Raw genomic sequence first — 16,800 nt, forward strand, 5'->3', positions numbered from 1 at the left:
GACTCTATGGGTACAGTGGGCGGAGCCCCGATGTATGCACGCACTGTCGTCCAGCACACCGTTCCACCTCACTGTCCCTGACCGGCTTTAGCAGCCGCTGCGCCTCACTCACCTCTCCCTCGGTTGTAACCGTGGAGAAGTCCAGGCTGCGGCCGAAAGAGCACACCCTGACGCGCTTGCCTCGCAAAAAAGTGTGCTCAAAAACAGTGCTGAGGGCTCCCCTGCGTCCGCTTATAGGCAGACAGGGAAAGTCTGCAGCTGTATGGGTTCACTATGCACCCTCTCTCCTGAGTCCCTAAAGAGCACGGGGAAAGCGCAAGTGCCCCCTATGTCCCCACATTCAGACACTGACCCCGTGCAGAGTGTGTACGGACTATAGTATGGAGGACTCTCCCCCTCCTGCCCCCAGGCAGGCGAGGGGAGCCCTTTAGTCCTGTAAAGCGTATTACGTCACCCCGCGACCCTCCAGGAGTCCGGAGAAACGTAAGCACATTTACGCCCGGGGAGGGGGTCAGATGCCCACTGACCCACAGACCCCCCCTCCTCACCAGTCCTGTGTTGCCCCAGCAAGCACAGACGCGGAGAAAGAGCCAGACATATCCAAGAGATACAACTTTATGAAGGGACCTGGCGTTGACCAAGACGCCGCCGTGCATATATCCTCCACACTCACACCGTTGAATAAAGCTGTCTACGCAGCCACAGCTCGTGTGGAGTGCGCACGGACCCCCGTGGGACAGGCTCTCCCTGCCTGCTCATAGGCGTGTGCAATGCCTCTGCAAAGCCAGCCTGCCAGGCGTTTCTTGGACACCGATCACCCCGAGATCACCCCGCCCCCGAAGCACACAAACAGCTGTTCAGTGCGTCTTAGGGTAGCTGTGCATTCTACATAACATGCTAATGCGCGCACCAGGCAGAGGAGGTGTAATTTTGCTTCCCTGGCCCGACCATGGGGTGGAAGACTAAATCCCCCCCAACTGAATAGCCCTCGACCTGAACGCACTCCTTAGGCTCTTGGGCACAAAGGAGGGGTTCGGTCTGAGTGTCGCCCCGCTCCGGTCACCCCGAATCAGTAAACAGCTCGGATGCACCGACAGAGCGGTTAACTCGGACACTCTTTTGGCTGACGTTAAGGCAAGTAGCAACGCTGTCTTCCACGACAGTGCTTTCAGGGAGGAGAGCTCTAGAGGCTCAAATGGCTCTGTGACCAGAGCCTCGAGCACCAGCGGCAGGTCCCACTGCGGGGTGGAGGCAGCCTCCTGACCCCCTGTAAAAACCGCAACATCAGTGGCTGACTAAAGGCTGACCTGCCGTTGAATCCCTCATGACAGGACGAGATGGATGCTGCATACACTTCACAGTTAAGTCCTCTGTCCAGCAATAACTGTGAAAATGACTAAATAGAGCCCAACTCACAATATAGGGGCTCTATTTTCCGCTCCCCACACCATCGCTGGAATCCCAGCCACTTTGGCCTGTAACAGGCTGAGGTGGATCCAGCTCTAGCTGCCTGGATAGACTGAATAACACTGTCAGACAATCCACCCTGTCTCAGCCTGTCCCTCTCAGGAGCCAAGCCTGGAGAGGACGTCCCAGAGTGGGTAACGCCCTGATTGCACCTGCCTCTTGAGACATCGCCCCCCAGAACTGGGGCATTGCCCAGGGCTGGCCCACCTTCATCTGTGTCATCTCTGAGTTGGGGCTGTGCAATTTAATCGATACTGCGATATATATATCGATATTTTGTTTCTCGAGAAAGTATCGATATTTCAGCCGCGGGTATCGATACATTAAGTCCCATTCAAATCCCCCGTGTTCCGCCTGGCACTCTGCTCCCTGCCCATTCCCCCCCCGTTAGCATGAAGAGCGATTACATCAGCCAGCCGAGCCGCTAGTGTCGCTGTAGAGCATTTCTAGATACACACGCCGGTTTCTTCTTCTCGCAGTGAGTGCGAAGCGGTTCAGGAGAATGGCGGCACACATTAACCCAGCACCTTCGTGCTTAAAAGCAGATGTGTGGGAGCACTTCGGCTTTAAAAAGAAGAAGGAAAGCGACAATTTAGATAAAACTATGGCGGTTTGCAAGCTGTGTCACACAAACGTGAAATACTCTGGAAATACCACTAACCTACGATTCCACCTACAACGTCACCACCCGGACAAGGTAATGCTAACTCAGGAACTCAAGAAGCTGCGGCCGCGGCGTGACCCAAAACAAACCGTGCTGGACAGCGATGGCGGTTGTTCCCACAAGTTCCCATCTACTTCACCAAGGTCGCAGAAGATTACAGAGTCCATTGCCTACTTTATTTGTCAGGATTTGAGACCTTATTCCGTGGTGGAAAACATAGGCTTTCGGCGCATGGTGAACGCGATGGAGCCGCGCTATCCTGTTAGTGACTTGAATTATTGGCTACCTCATATTCTGTATTAAGCTAAAAATGCTGTAAAATAATCTGTTCAGAACAGGCCACCTGCTGCACCTTTTAATTGTCCATTGTGATACTGCACTTTATGTACTTACGTTTCAAAGGCTTGTAAGCTACAGTTTGCACTGTTTCAATAAATGAAACAAATTTTCTCACCACATCTTTTGATTCATTTTGTCCAGCACTTGCAAGCTGTAGACTCTCTGTCAGAGCCATATATTGTAGAATTGATGCTTTCAGTTTTTAGTTGAATTAATTCAATCCAAGTCAATGGAACACTCACAAGATGTCACCAAAATCACACTGTCCCTTTAAAATCTTTCAGAAAATTATGTAAGTGTATCGAATTATATCGAATCGTATCGTTGGCTGAATATCGTGATATATATCGTATCGTGAGCTGAATGTATCGTATTGTGAGATTAGTGTATCGTTACAGCCCTACTCTGAGTATCACGGAGCCCCGACGCGATCCGGCGCTACCAGAATGACTGCCAGACGTTCTCGCCTCACTCTCCCCAGGAGAGGGAAAATGAGACGCAGCGGTGGAAAGGCGTATAGCAGCTTCCTTGGCCATGGCTCGTATGCAAACGCATCCACCCCTAAAGGCGGGTCGTCGCTCAGAGCCATGGAGAACCACAGGGCACAGTGGCTGTTGCGCCGGCTGGCGAACAGATCCACTTCCGCTCTCCCGAACTGGGCCCAGATCTGCTTCACCACCTCTGGTTGAACCGTTCATTCGCCTGGCAGGGGGCTGCCCCTCAACATGAGGTCGGCCCCCCCTGTTCTCCAGTCCCGGGATATGGAGGGCTCTCAGAGATAACACCACCTCTGAAGCCCATAACCACAGCCTCTGCGCTGTGGCCAACAAGGTGGCAGAGCGGACTCCGCCTTGCCTGTTGATATAAGCCACTGTGGTGCTGTTGTCGCTCCTGACCAATACATGTCTCCATTGAATTAGGGGCATGGAATGCCGGAGGACTAACACTACCGCCCGTAGCTCTAGGAGGTTGCTGGGTCGTGTTTCTGTTAGAGACCAGCGCCCACCTATAGCCCTCTTCAGGCAGGTCCCTCCCCATCCTGTTCCCATGAACACTGTGATGTAGGAGGTTACCCGTCCCAGTGGAGGCCGCCTCCGGAGGCGCCCGGGAGACCCTCAGAACCGGAGGTTGCCCTCCACTGAGGGGGGGGATGGTCACCAGCCTCCGTTTGTGCCTCTTGGGATCCAAACGCAGGCTGGAGAACCACCTCTGCAGGGGCGCATATGAAGTAACCCCTGCGGGACCACAATGTGAGCAGCCGTCATGAAACTCAAAGTCTGCATGACAGTTAAAGCTATCACTGTCGCCCCCTGTCGCAGCCTGTGAACCGCCCGGAGAAGGGACGCACTTCTGCTCCCTGACAGGGTGGCACGTAGCGCACCTGCATCGAACACCACTCCCAACTACAACGCCTGTTGGTGAGGTACGTATGGGGGTGCTCTTTTTTCAATTGATCGCAAAGCCTAATTTGGTTAGGTGTGTGATCAATTGTGCTGTGCAAAGCATTGCCTGTTCCCTGGACCCGGCCATGACTATGAGGTCGTCTAGGTAAAAGAAAGACTCTCATGCCGTGGGCGCGCAGCGGTTGAAGCGCAGTGGCCGCACATTTACTGAACGTGCGTGGGGATAGGGAATAGCCGAACGGTAATCTGTTGTACTCATAGGCTATCCCCTGGAAGGCAAAACGCAGACACTTTCTGTGCTCCGGAGCAATTTCCACATGAAAGTATGCGTCTTTCAGGTCGATGGTGGTCAACCAATCGCCCGGTTTGCACAAGCCCCATTAACTGTTTTATAGTTAACATGCAGCATTTTCTGCAGGTAATGTAGCGATTCGGGCTGCTGAGATCTAGAATAGATCTGAATTCCCCTGTCTTCCTGAGAACCAGGAAGTACATGGAATAAAGACCATTTTCTCTGTGCTGAGGGTGCACAACAGACACAGCCTGTTTCTGCACCAGAGCCTGAATCTCTGCTGAGAGGAAACCAATCTCCTCCTGGGAGCACAGATTTCCTCTCGCATGCCCATAAAAGGAGGTGGGACGCTGCAAAACTGGAGTGAAGAGCCCCGTTTCAGCGTCCTGTCCATCCACTTTGTTAGCACACAGCTGAGTTTCCATTCCCCATAACATTGTGTTAATGGACAAGCCCTCAGCTGTGGGGCCGCAGCTATGAAGCTGTGATGCTCTCTGGTGACCCGTTCCACCACAAAACTCCCCGTGAAGGGAAGATTGGCCCATGGAGGGTCGACACAGAAAGGGCCGATTATTTACTGAGGTCCCTGAACGCACCGCCACATGCTCTTGAGTGCGGGCTCCGCCATAATGCAGCCTTTACCACTATGGAAAACTGCATTAATTGGAGTCTTTGCTCTAGGCGTAGTGTGTTCTCTGACAGTAATACGCCGGCCATAATGTCCCTGCACCCGCATAGCGCTCTCCTTTAGATAGCACTCCCTGCGGTTCATCCCTCTCATCTGCACATGCCCACTAGCCTCCTTTACAGGAGCTACAGCTGGGGCAGCGAATGGGGAATTTGTACTGTTAACATTGTGTTTAAGTGTAGCATTTGTGGAAACAAAAGACACTCAGATTTGGATACAGATCAACCTCATTCTTATTAGAAAACGTAGTGATCTGTGCATTATACAGGGAAGGAGGCGGGATTCGCCCTTCTCGTCCCGGGCAGAGAGATTTTCTCCCCCCGCCAGGCCAGTCAGATTCGTGAAGACGGGCAGCCCGTCCCCATGAGTGCCGGCACGCCGGTTCCACGGAGTGGGCTGAAGAGGTGGAGGGCGCCGCGGGCACGAGATCTCCGTGCCAGCACCTCTCCCTTTGTCTAACCGTGCTCCCTTGTCTGCAGAAAAGCCTGTGGAGGAGCGCGCGCTGCGGTGACTACTGAGGTCTTTGAACGCACCGCGGCCCGCCCTTCGAAACGGACATTATGGGAAAAAGTGGAATTGTGGAGAGAGATTACTCTTACTCTGGGATAAATGCACTCGTTCTCACTGAATGCATTTTTCACACACACACACACACACACACACACACACACACACACACACACACACACACACACACACACACACACACACACACACACACACACACACACACACACACACACACACACACACACACACACACACACACACACACACACACACACACACACACACACACACACACACACACACACACACACACACACACACACACACACACACACACACACACACACACACACACACACACACACACACACACACACACACACACACACACACACACACACACACACACACACACACACACACACACACACACACACACACCTCTAGAACTAGAGTTTATAAACGTAAACCACCGTTCCCCTGCGGAGGTCCCTGAACGCACCGCGTATTAACGCTGTGTTTCCCATTCAACGGTGAAATGCATTAATCGGAGCTATTATACCAGGCAAGGTGTGTTTTCTGACAACAGCACGCCGGCAATAGCGTCTCTTGAACCCACACAGTGCACACGGTTTATTCCACTCACGTGCACACGCCCACCTGCTGGCTCCCTATACTGGGGTTTACAGCGGGGGCGGGGAGTGTAGGACAGTGTTTCTTCCGCTGGGGATGGGCAAGAATCAGCCACGCTGCGATTACTCCTTATCCCGTGATCAAGGAGATCGATCCATAGAGCCCTTCAGTAAACACGGGGGCTCCTTGGGTTTCGTGAAAGGCGCTATATAAATTGAAATTATTATTATTATTATTATTAACACGGTCCTCTTTGGAAAAATGCCATACAATGTGATATCCCAGGGACATCACAAGGCAGGCATCGGCGGCAGCCTGTGATGAAGTAGGGTCGACCCTATATCACGTGAAGCCACCGAGCACCGGTCCCCGGGGGAACCGGGCCTGGGGCAAGGCTCGTGGACCAAGCTACTTATTCGGCCTTGCGGCCCAATAATCGCTCTGACCTGGTAAGGCGGGGGCATCTCTAGCAATGAGCGAGTAGCCCACACACCCGCCGCCATGATCATCATCCAGGGAGAGTACAGCCCTGGACAGTGGACTTCCATGGACGCCGGACTCGGAAGGAATGGCGAACGTGAAATGGCACCGCCTCTGCCATATCCTGGTCCCCCAAACGCTCGAAGCAGAGGTGGTGGGGATCGGCGCCCGCTATCTTTCTTTCTCTTTCTTCCTTTCTCTCCAAAAATACGTCTCGGACTCAGTGCTAGGCTATCACCTCCGCTCGCTGAAGAGTAAAGGATGATGGTCAGGAGACGGGGCCTCCTTTTATACGGAAGTGAGATGCGCACGCATTCAGGTAGGCCCGCCCCGGGGCCGGCTACGTCTATAGAAATCTCAGTAGGTGAATGCTTGCATGATAAGGTAGTACCCATAGAGCCCAGTAGAGGGCGGAGCATGTGAGAGATATAACTTAGCGGTAGAACTATTCTTTATACATCCATGGGTACAACTTCAGATAAAATGAACACATAATGAAATTTATGATTGACAGGTCACAGAACAATGGGGGCTATCTACCCTTACCCACAATTTAAAGTCATTCACGCAGACTATCTCCTCTTTGCTCTTCTCTCCTGTGAGGAGCAGCAAGTTCAGCTTCAGAACAAAGTGAAACACAAACAATGGCATCAAATATTATTAATATGTCGGGTAGTAATAGATGTATTTATTTTCTTCTCAGAGTGTACCAGAATGCGTATTTATATGTTAGTATTTCTAAAAATCTCCTGGGGGACAATCCCCTCAGACCACCTTCTGGGGTTGGGTGTTCAGCATGTCACATTTTTCACATGTGGTGAATTTGCTCCAAGTCTGCCTTTTTATTGAGTACAATACAAGTGTGCCTTTTTATGTTATACAGTTCAGCTTTGATTCTAGAAACTTGATTCCATCATCTCATTAAAACTTTTTTAAAACCATACTTTAGTTCTGTGAAGGGATATAAGGGATATATGCACTGTACTTCACTTTAATTCATATTGTCTGCTGAAAAGCGTGTATATATATAGCACAATTTTTTGTTGGATAGATGTGAGTGGTTCAACATTTCGGGTCGCGATTTATGGACAAAGTAAAAAAGTGGGTCCCGAGGCCTGACCAGTTTAGAACCACTGCATTAAAGAGCCTGTGACACGAGTTTCCCCCCATCATCCAAACCCATCAATTTGAGTACCGAATTTGAAAACCGTTACTGAACTGATTTTGGATATTTGTACTTTGATAACCATTAATCTGCCCTTCAATGTTGACCATATCCTGGATCTGCTCGGGGATTCTTCAAGTCCCGCCAAATGATGTGTGACGTCATTGCGGGCACAGCGCTCCAGCTGCACCGTTCAGGATCCCAGCATCTGCATGTAAACGCACGATGGCGCACACAGCAGCAAGCTCAGACAGTGATGACAGTTTAATTGTGAACGTGTCTGAGAGCTCATATGAGGCTGAAGGATCGCTTTATGTTGTATCTGTTAGAAGTTTAGGAATTAGGTGCGTCAATATGGGCGATCATACGGTCATGTAGCCAGTGGTGGAATGGGACTAAAAATCATCCCGGGACTCTCGACCGGCCCACTTCGGTACCGCTAGTAAATTGTCAACGGGGGGAGTGGGGGATGTCAGGGGCGGCGGGTGCTGTAGATAGTAAATGTAAATATGTAAATATTTGTGTCACTGCATCCTGGTAAAATACAAATATAATGCAATGTCTGTGTCTTTGACATTAGCGCTGCTCGCCACCTGTGCCCTGTACTACGAAGCCAGTTCAACATACCCTGGATATGTTTGAGTAACAAACTAACTAACAACAACAAACTAACAAACGAGATCTCGCTAAGCGGTCCTACGACGCTGGTTATCAACTCGGTAAATCAAGCCAGGGTTTCTCTCTCCAGCTGAGAGCGCGTTCATGTGAAAGGGGCGGGGTTAGCTACATTTGACCAATCACAAACAGGGACAAGTGTACTGACAGCGCAGCGTCATACTTCATTAATGAAAAGTAAACTAATATTAGACAAATATGAACTTTAAACATCCATGACTTAAACATATAATCCAGGATACAAGCCACAGAGTTGCTCTTCTCTCCGTGAGGAGCAGCAAGTTCAGCTTCAGAACAAAGTCAAACACAAACAATGGCATCAAATATTATTAATATGTCGGGTAGTAATAGATGTATTTATTTTCTTCTCAGAGTGTACCAGAATGCGTATTTATATGTTAGTATTTCTAAAAATCTCCTGGGGGACAATCCCCTCAGACCCCTTCTCCGGTGTCAGAAGTTGAACAATGTTCAACTTCTGACACCGGAGTAGCCAGCGCCAGCCAATCAAATCCCGTTTCTGAAAATCTGACAGATCAAGCCGTAGCCAATCAAACCGCGTCTAAGCTGGGAGAGATATCCCGCCGTTCATTTCCATATTTCAAAAAAAGATGGAGGAGAAACTAATTATCGCCGTAGCAAATCACCCAGTTTTGTATGACCAGACCCTCTTCACCTACCGGGATACAAACCGGAGGAACCAGGCATGGAGGGAGGTGACAGAGACAGTGGGTGAAACTGGTAGGTTTTCGCCTGTTTGGGGAGTTTATATATTTATATATATATAGCTCGCATCAAATCCCCGGGGGTTTTTGCTTTGTATGTCGGGGGCGGGAGATTCATGTGATTGGTTGTTGGTCGCGTTGCTCGAATAAAATCCCCAAGCTTCAGACACGCCCAGCTCCAAGCTTTTTTTGAAGCTGTAGTGTGGACGCTCCGTAACACTCCCACTTGCAGCCATGCTTTCTCATTTTCTCACATGCTCTGGCAGCTAGCGCGTGCACGAAAGAGGGGAGGGACTTAGAGCGTGCTTGAGAGGGGAGGGACTGCAGGCACGGCTGCAGTGCAGGGAGTGGAAGCAGAGCGCTGAACACACACGGCTCTTATTAAAACAGCGCTGTAGCGGCCAAAATCATATAGAAATAAAACAGATAGTTAACTTAAAATAATACAGCCGCTGAGGCACTAGTTAGCAGATCTTACGCAGGGCAATGATCCAGGTCCAGACAAGATTCTCCATTTGTGCAGTTTATTCCGATAACAAAGTACAACGAACAGGTTTTCCTATATCCCTTTTCCTCAAGCCTTTCCTATGGCTTTCCTTTTGCTGGCTTGAAACACCCTGGTTAAAAACCGTTTGCCTACTAGAGCTCTGGCTCCCACCACCCACCTGTCTCCAATATACAATTACACCAGGTGCTCTAATCACCCAGTGCCCAAAACATGCCTTCAAAATAAAAGCATAGAAACTACTTTAACTTATGACACTAACTAAGAATACATATAAATAAATGATAATAATAAACACTATAAACAGCAAGAAAATAAATGTTAAACTATTAAATAATATAAAGAGAGATATATATATAGCTCCAACAAGCGCTTTCTCACCGGAGTACTTTTCCCCGTCATTCTTAAAGTACCGATACTAATGAAACGGAGGAATCGTAACGTTTTTAATGGCAAGGTATCGCGGTACCTTTCAAGTATCGGTACACCGTGCAACACTAGTCTAGATTCAACTTTTTAGCAATTAGCAGGGTTTTACTTGGAGACGGTGACTGTGATTCTTTTCACACAACCACTCTCCAAAGCAATCATTCATAGCCAGTAGCTATCAGAGGTTGATTAAGACGACCCGGAGGAATAAACACTAGTAAGGATCACTGCTCTGGCATTTCAATTCGGCCTCATGGCACGCACAGCTCAGCAGAGCTACTACCTGCCTGCCTCGCTGTCATTGGCTCATCACAGGGCGCTAACAGCTCAGCAGAGCTACTACCTGCCTGCCTCGCTGTCATTGGCTCATCACAGGGCGCTAATAGCTCAGCAGAGCTACTACGCCTGCCTCGCTGTCATTGGCTCATCACAGGGCGCTAACAGCTCAGCAGAGCTACTACCTGCCTGCCTCGCTGTCATTGGCTCATCACAGGGCGCTAACAGCTCAGCAGAGCTACTACCTGCCTGCCTCGCTGTCATTGGCTCATCACAGGGCGCTAACAGCTCAGCAGAGCTACTACCTGCCAGCCTCCCTGTCATTGGCTCATCACAGGGCGCTAACAGCTCAGCAGAGCTACTACCTGCCTGCCTCCCTGTCATTGGCTCATCACAGGGCGCTAACAGCTCAGCAGAGCTACTACCTGCCTCCCTGTCATTGGCTCATCACAGGGCGCTAACAGCTCAGCAGAGCTACTACCTGCCTGCCTCCCTGTCATTGGCTCATCACAGGGCGCTAACAGCTCAGCAGAGCTACTACCTACCTGCCTCGCTGTCATTGGCTCATCACAGGGCGCTAACAGCTCACAGGGCGCTAACAGCTCAGGCAAAGTAATACCTGCTGCCCTCCCTGTCATTAGCTCATCACAGGGCGCTAACAGCTCAGCAGAGCTACTACCTGCCTGCCTCCCTGTCATTGGCTCATCACAGGGCGCTAACAGCTCAGCAGAGCTACTACCTGCCTGCCTCCCTGTCATTGGCTCATCACAGGGCGCTAACAGCTCAGCAGCTTCAACAGTAAAGGCTGTTAGCAGGTACAGAGACAAGCAGAGAGAGAAAGTCACACAGTTGTTCCCTTTATGGACTCCAGACTTTAACCCTTAAATCAATTAGGGAAGTAGTGCATCTTCTCAGGCCAGGCGTGACAGATGGACCCGTCCTACTTCTCCTTATCCATTACTGCGGCCCCATTCATCAGCATTAAGGATGTTTGAAGAGCGGAGATAACAAGAGCGATGCTCCCCATTATCTCATCTCTTCATTCTGACCTTTTTATATAATCCAAATGACAGGAGGTTGGACATAAAAGACAACATGTACCTCAGCCTGTCAGTCTAAACACCAAATATGTTATACATTAGGTAGTTTAACCTACAATGTGATCAAAAACCTGCTTTATAACAGTGCATTAACTGACCCCCTTGTGTTGTACGTAGATGTTATTACTATTATCCACATACTGATCTTCTACTTGAAGTTTCGTTGTTTTAAAGGAGTTTAATGCCAGGTTAAAGAGGAATTATGCTGGTGAGCAATGGTGACTGACTCTTTTAACACAACCACGGTCTTTGTCTTCTTCTTGTCAACAAACAAGCTAGATGTGCATAAGCCACGAGGCGTGTGGAACGAGCAGAAAGTCATACCCGATGCTACGGTATGCATGATGATCACTAATGTTGGGCTGTATTCGGGCGGTACCTGTGGACCATTAATGAGTCGGTAGCACATGAGCATAACCTTTGCTACAGTTACACAAGTTAAACAAGGTGATACATTTGGTTTAATGGATGATTGGATGTAGATGTGAAGTATAAACGCCTGCCTATGTCATCACTTCTCTGAATATAAAAGAAAACAACACCATTATGCCACAGACAGGTTTGTGCACAATGCATCCACACATTCTGAGATGACATGGGCTGATTGCACACATGCACACTGCCATGCAAACAAGCAGGATTACAAGATAGCATAGCGCTTCTTGTGTGTTACCCAATATATCTATGAACTTGGCAGGCTGCCACATGTTCATATAGACATGTAGACATTTCATGGCAGAAATCCACGTTTCTAACTCTGTCAAATGAACCAGGTACGTCCAAGTGGCATGATGCCAACTCCTGGACTGTGCAAAAAGGATATGCTACATCTGCTTGATAGCGTTACAGAAACCTATCATTGTACCTTCAATCACTACGAAAATAAATGAAAAAGTTAAGTTGCACACTGCAGAGTTCCAATGTTATTATACAGTTATAATGTATTAAACCTATGGTGACATTTAGAGCACAATTGCTTTTCACACACTAACCTTATTGAGTGCTCTCAATTTTCTAAAATGTATTTTGTAGAGGAATTCTTAACATACACAGCTGCATTTCATCAAGCTCATTAAGCATCGAGTTAGTTATGCCTTTAATCACCTATGAATCATTTACATGGGATCTGTTCGAAGTTGACCATCAGGCAGAACCACTATTCTACAATGCTGTTAATGCTCTTAAATCCCCAGACACAATGGACCCCTCTTACATCTAAAAGCATCCTCCAGCTTGACAGCACATGCACACAGAAATCCAGGGTGTGTGTGTGTGTGTGTGTGTGTGTGTGTGTGTGTGTGTGTGTGTGTGTGTGTGTGTGTGTGTGTGTGTGTGTGTGTGTGTGTGTGTGTGTGTGTGTGTGTGGGCTCGGCAGCACAGGAGGAACCGCGGTTGAACCCAATCGGACAAATGATGCCAACATCCTTATCTCGAGACAATAAGTCTCTAATTTTAGATTGACGTATAAGTGACATTTCGCAGAGCTGGTTTGAGTGGAATCGCTCAGCTTGCTAATAACCTCTCAGATGCATGCAGAGGAGGCTCCATGGACACAGCTGAGCGGTGACACGCACCTTCATACGGTTTGACAGCTCAGTGGACACCATAGAGCCCGGCCAAGACGTGCCATTCCATTTACAACTACATTGACAATTGTAATTGACAGATGTGTAGTGTGATAATGAGGATTAGCAAGTGATCATTTAACGAGACGTTTTATAAAGCATTTTTTCGATATTGTGGGATAAAATCTAGAAATTGGCGTGATGTATGTAATCTTGCATCGGCTCCTCGGTTTGATTGCCGATCTTCAAAACACCCAGGCAAATCTCACATCAATAATTTGGCATAGCGTTGTGTTCTTAGAAAGACATCCAGCCCACACTGGAGAGTGGGTGATCTCGAAGCCGGGGTGGGGACACATATTGCGGATGATAATAACGTTACAGTCCTGGCATGAGAAGCACAATTAAGTTGCAATTAAAAACCCAGCTAAATGTTAACTGTAACGTGAGCTAGTTGATATTAGAAAATAACTGTAACGTTAGCGAGGCCATTGTGATGAAGAGGGTGGAGATAACTGGGGTTAACGGTAACAAGCACGGGGGTGGGAATGAAACACCAGGATACAGAGGAGATGTATAACATAATACCTATATATTAGCCACAACACATTAAATACGATTCGTGGTTTAGGCCGTAAGTGTGAAAGGTAAGGCTAAGTATACTGTATTCGCTACCTGTACATGAAACCTTAGCTATCCTTCAGCTAACACTGGTTAGCCCTGGCTAGCAGCAGGCTAACACTTCAGCTCACCTGTGAGGGCTTCACAGCTGTTCTGGGTCCAGGCACAGTGAATGGGATGTGTCAGTCATGGCGATGTTAGTTCCTCCTGGGATTAAAATAAATTGAGACAGCTTCTTAACGTTACATCCATAAAATCGGTACGACTCCTTCAGCGGTGCCAGCCAGCTGTATCGCAACGAGTCTAGCTGTGCGCGCTGAATTAGCTTTCCCAGCGTCAAGCTAATACCTTAAATGTGTGGCTACCTCGCACCATGCCTGACGTTATTTACTACACAGCTAGCTCTGCGGTAACAACTGTGAGCTAGCGTTAGGGCTGCAAGCTGCCTGGTTCCTTAACTTCTTTAAAATAGCTTGCATCTGTCTGCAGGCCACTCCGCCAACACGGAAGTTGTTCCTAAACAATTGTGTTCTTATCCATCATATTGGTGGCCAAGAGATTCCCAGAGGCCGACATATTTGTCAGAAAGGTTACTACAAAACTCTAATTCCAGGGTCCAACGACAGAATTGTCCCAATAAAAACATCACTGATTGGACGAATGTGGTGTCAATCAAGCTGAAATAGTTTTCTATTGCTTCTCCAGCCACGCCCGCCCCTCCTTTACAGTAAACGTCATGATTGCACTTAATCGTGATTAAATGAATTCACCAGCACAGCAACACCCGGCAGAGGCTTGTTGACTGAATGCAATAGATAATAATGCCATGGTAATATGTTATTGTTTCTAAGCATGGTTGCCTCATAAACTGTCTCTGACATGAGGTTTTAATCCTCTCCTGTGGTGGCACTCTGACACACTAACGTGTGTGCGTGCGTACGTGCGTGCGTGCGTGAGTCCATATGGGTCTGGACATGGTCTGGACACAGCAACACAAAGGGGAGATTAAACTGACAGCAGGGGCTACCAAGCTTCTTATTAACACACACACACTTACACACACACACAATTTCCAAAACAACAGTAGTGCAAAGTCTGAATCCGGGTCACTGACCTGACCTGTAACCATACTGAAAACACATTTTAGTACCACACTGATTGTAACTACCTCCTGTTTTTTCTTTACTTGTTATCATCGAAATGTTGAGTAATTACAAGTTATTTGGTAAGAAAAGGCAACTGTTATAGGTTCCATCCCAGCCCGTGCTGTCAACATGTCGATGTACCCTAATCCTTGGTCCAGATACTTAACATGGCGAATGGTGAATGTGTATTAATGTTAGCTTCCCAGAGCAAGTGAACTGCTCTGTATGAATGAGGTGTGAACGCGTGAATTACTTGTATGTAAAGCGCTTCGAGGGGTCGTACAGACCTGATAAAGAGCTGTACAGTCCATTTACCAATAGGCCAGAAAACAACCGGCATACTCAGTTATAGAACCAATAGCTTTTAGCTCTGTTAGCCAAACTACAGAGCTACAAACACTCAAATCTAAACAAGCCCACTGTACTGGCCGGAGTAATGAGGAGTCAGCAGTCAATGATGGAGTGGTAAACTTGTGAATCCCTGCATGAATGAACACAAAGGGATAAACACAACAAATATAAGGCTGATGGGTTGTGCAGTGTGCAAGATTAGATATGGACTGAGACCTCACACACACACACACACACACACACACACACACACACACACACACACAACATCATACATAATGTCCCGGCTGGATAAGTAATAACAAATCTTGGAATCCTGCCAGGAAGTCATATATGAGATTGGATTGTGTGTGTGTGTGTGTGTGTGTGTGTGTGTGTGTGTGTGTGTGTGTGTGTGTGTGTGTGTGTGTGTGTGTGTGTGTGTGTGTGTGTGTGTGTGTGTGTGTGTGTGTGTGTGTGTGCGTGCGAGATGAAGCCCTTTGGCAGTTGGCATGTTGGCCATAAAGCTCTTAAACTAAAGGGGCCTTCATAGCATTGAAATAAAAAACAATGGCTGGTTATTATGCCATTTAATCTGGGCCAACGGTTTTTTATTCCACTTTTTTTTTTTAAACAATGATGTATTCAAACTAAAGATATATGTATAAAAAGTTTCTTCAGGTTGAATATTATTTTTGATATAATTGAGTTATTGTTTTGAATAAATTAATTATTTTCACATCTCACTTTCATTAGAATTTTGATGTTTCAGATTTTATGCTTTCAGATTCAGAACTTTTTTTTCATTTTCAAAACAGTCTGAAAACAAAAACATATTATGTTTTTGTTTTCAGACTGTTGGCCCTGATGTTGGGTGGGGGGGCCTTAACTGAGAGGGGCTTGGAATCATCATTGACAGCCAAATAATTCAGTCATGTTGAATTACAAAGCTGAATCAATATTATATTCAACCTGAAAAAAACTTTTCATACACTTGTTTTTTGTTTGAATATCATTTTATTTGACAAAATTCAGGATCAAAACTTGAACTTTCAGATTAACTTTATTTGTCAAAGAATCTAAACTTTTGGCCGGATTTCTTGACATATATCTGCCCTTCGGCAAAATGAGTGATGACAAACTACTTTGCTTTTCCACCTTTGCTCAGAGCTATGCCTGTGGGAATGTGTTAGCACATGATTAACAAATGGGTATATCACTGAACGCCATAATTTTAGCACTGGATCGATCTTGAACACATTATGAAGAAGTTGCTTCATTTAGGAAAGACATTTTAGGGACAACTAAGCTGTTTGACCATATTCTCTCCTGAAATACACACCATCCTCTCGCTGCCTCCCCCCAAGCTGAACACTGGAGCACTCCTGGGTGAGCTGCTTCACAGTTTCCAGGTGGAAGGCTATGTGGACTCCAGTCTCTGATATTGTCAGGATTGATATAAAACGGAACAAACGTCTCAAAAAGTGCTTACAAAGTAATGGTAAATATATTTTAAAAGACCGTCTGTAAAATCTGTGGTGGTCTCAGGTTATTTGGCTGCAGGTCATATTAGGCTATGGGAATGGCTCTGGCAGTAATCTTGTGTAACACTGTTTGCCTCTGAGGTGAAAAACAAGCTGGAGCTTCAACTTGTCAGCTGGTCGACTGAAGGCATGTGCATGGACAAAGTATGGTTGACATTTTTTTAAGGCAGATTTACCTATACAATAATGCAAGTGTACTGTATGTAAAAGTTGTATTAAGCAGAAGTCTACAGTATTAAAATAC

At 47.4% G+C, this 16,800-nt stretch overlaps 1 protein-coding gene across 3 annotated transcripts in view; it reads right to left on the minus strand.

Moving 5' to 3' along the window:
- Positions 1–14,207, minus strand: part of zdhhc5a (zinc finger DHHC-type palmitoyltransferase 5a) — a 37,104-nt gene extending 22,897 nt beyond the window's left edge. For 2 of the 3 annotated variants that reach the window (XR_004570590.1, XM_034231847.1), the window contains exon 1: positions 13,669–14,206. The gene's annotated coding sequence lies outside the window, so the exon portion shown is untranslated. Of the gene's footprint in view, positions 1–13,668 lie in introns of all 3 variants that reach the window. The other variant, XM_034231846.1, reaches the window with a different exon arrangement.
- Between the last annotated feature and the right edge of the window lie 2,593 nt (positions 14,208–16,800).

Source organism: Gymnodraco acuticeps, unplaced genomic scaffold, assembly GCF_902827175.1.
Source record: "Gymnodraco acuticeps unplaced genomic scaffold, fGymAcu1.1, whole genome shotgun sequence".
In the NCBI taxonomy this organism is placed as follows: domain Eukaryota; kingdom Metazoa; phylum Chordata; class Actinopteri; order Perciformes; family Bathydraconidae; genus Gymnodraco; species Gymnodraco acuticeps.